Raw genomic sequence first — 2134 nt, 5'->3', positions numbered from 1 at the left:
AGGTTGGGGGGGTGGGATTATGGACATTGGGGAGGGTATGTGCTATGATGAGTGCTGTGAAGTGTGTAAACCTGGCGATTCACAGACCTTTACCCCTGGGGATAAAAATATATTATATGTTTATAAAAAATAAAAAATTAAAAAAAAAATTGTCTCAATATATGTATCTTGTATTCTTTTCTGTGCTTTTTTTAATTTCTAAAATTAGATAATCTTCCTGGATCATTAGATTTATTTTCTCAAAATAAAGAAACTACACATATAAAGGATCATGGAAAAATGTAATCAATGGTTTATCTGTTATTCCTGAAATCATTCTTGATTCAAATATCTTTTAAGATCTAGTCCATTAATGAACTATACAGAGTATTTAGATAATCATTTTCAAACATATTCAAATCAAGACCCATAGTTAAGATAAAAAGAAATAAAAAATGGCCTAATATGCATATATTTTTATTAAAAATGAAATATGATATAGATATATGAAGATGTTTTTTATTATACTTAATATTATCATAAAGTTTTACAGGTGAGGTAAACACAACACCAGGGGAGGTAGGTGCAAAGCAAGATTTATTAAAGGCACTCTCTGGTGAAGTTTTGGGGCTCAGGAGAAGGGGAGCCAAGAAAGTCACTCTGGGAGGAGGTTGGCACTCTCCAGCAAGGTTCCTGGACTCTGGAAAAGGGAGCCAGGGAACTTCATGCTGGGAGGGAGTGGGCAGGGTCTTTTATCAGGCCAAGGCAGGGCATGGGTTCACATCCATACATGGTAAGGTATTTGGTGATCAGAGGGTATGGGTGGGGGTTCCTGATGCTCTTGTTTCCTGCATAGGTATCAACTTACCTATAGAGACATGACCTGGGCATACATCCTTTTGGCAGGAGAGTCGAGGGTTAAGGAAGGGGGAGGGGGGCTGGAAGATAGTGGCCCCAAAGGTCATTTCTATTGTTCTTCCTGCATTTGGAGCCCCCGACCCAACAATTATAACACTCTGTTTATGACATAGAAAGTTTTTTAAAATCCTAGATTGAAATCCTAGATTATGATCTATGGTTCAAAAATCTGTAAGTAAATATTTATTTTAATTCTACTATTTTGGCTTTACTGGGGTAGCTATATATGTATATATTTTTGTCTCTTCAAAAACTGATGTTGGGAAAACTGGTCAGCTATTTGCAGAAGAATGAAATTACACCACACACAAAATTAAACTCAAAACAGATTAAAGATCTATATGTAAGACCTGAAAGCATAAAAATCCTAAAAGAGAGCACAGGCAGTAATCTCTCTGAAACTGGCCAAAGCAACATTTTTCTAGATATGTCTCCAGAGGCAAAGGAAATATATTTCTGCAACAATCGTTATCATGTCTATAAATATTCAGACACTGTTCTCCAGTTTCCAGAATTGTGTGCTCTTAGGGCTGAAATGCCTAATTCTGAGTTCTAAGTTTGATGTCATTTACAGACTTCATTTTCTTCCTAGATTTTGGTGGAAGCTGATGACCCAGTCACTATTCTTGAGCGTAATAAGAGCTATGATTATTGCTATTCTTAATATATATTCTTTTAAATGTGACCAGAAGAAATAAATGTGTTTCCTGTCTTAGAAATATAAGACTAGAATGGCCTTGGTTGTAAATAAAAGCAAAGTTCTTGTTTTGTGGGAAAGAAAACAGAAGCCAGAGATACTAATATTCACATAGATAGATCTATATCAACATATAATTTGTACAGCATGCTGGTCCATTTATATCATTTTTATATTTCTTATTTAAAATAACAATTGCCTATTTTTTTTATTTTTTCTTTTCTTTTTCTACTATGTTCATTTTGCCTTTTTACTCTCAAATTTCCCCGAGGACAAGAAGGAATTCATGAAGGAGATTTTTTTAAAGATTTTATTTATTTACTTGAGAGAAAGAGACAGACACAGAGAGAGAGAGAGAGAGAGAGAGCAGGGGAAGTAGGGAGAGGGAGAAGCTGACTCCCTGATGAGCTGAAAGCCCCACCCAGGGCTAGATCTCAGGACCCTGGAATCATGACCAGAGCTGAAAACAGATGTTTAACCATCTGAGCCATCAAGGTGCCCTATAATAAGGGAGGTTTTTGATGACAAAATATCTCAATA

The sequence above is a fragment of the Enhydra lutris genome, unplaced genomic scaffold (genome assembly GCF_002288905.1).
Source record: "Enhydra lutris kenyoni isolate GAN:26980312 unplaced genomic scaffold, ASM228890v2 scaffoldscaffold56, whole genome shotgun sequence".
Lineage (NCBI taxonomy): Eukaryota > Metazoa > Chordata > Mammalia > Carnivora > Mustelidae > Enhydra > Enhydra lutris.
The sequence above is the reverse complement of the archived record's forward strand: the minus strand, read 5'-3'. Positions refer to the sequence as shown.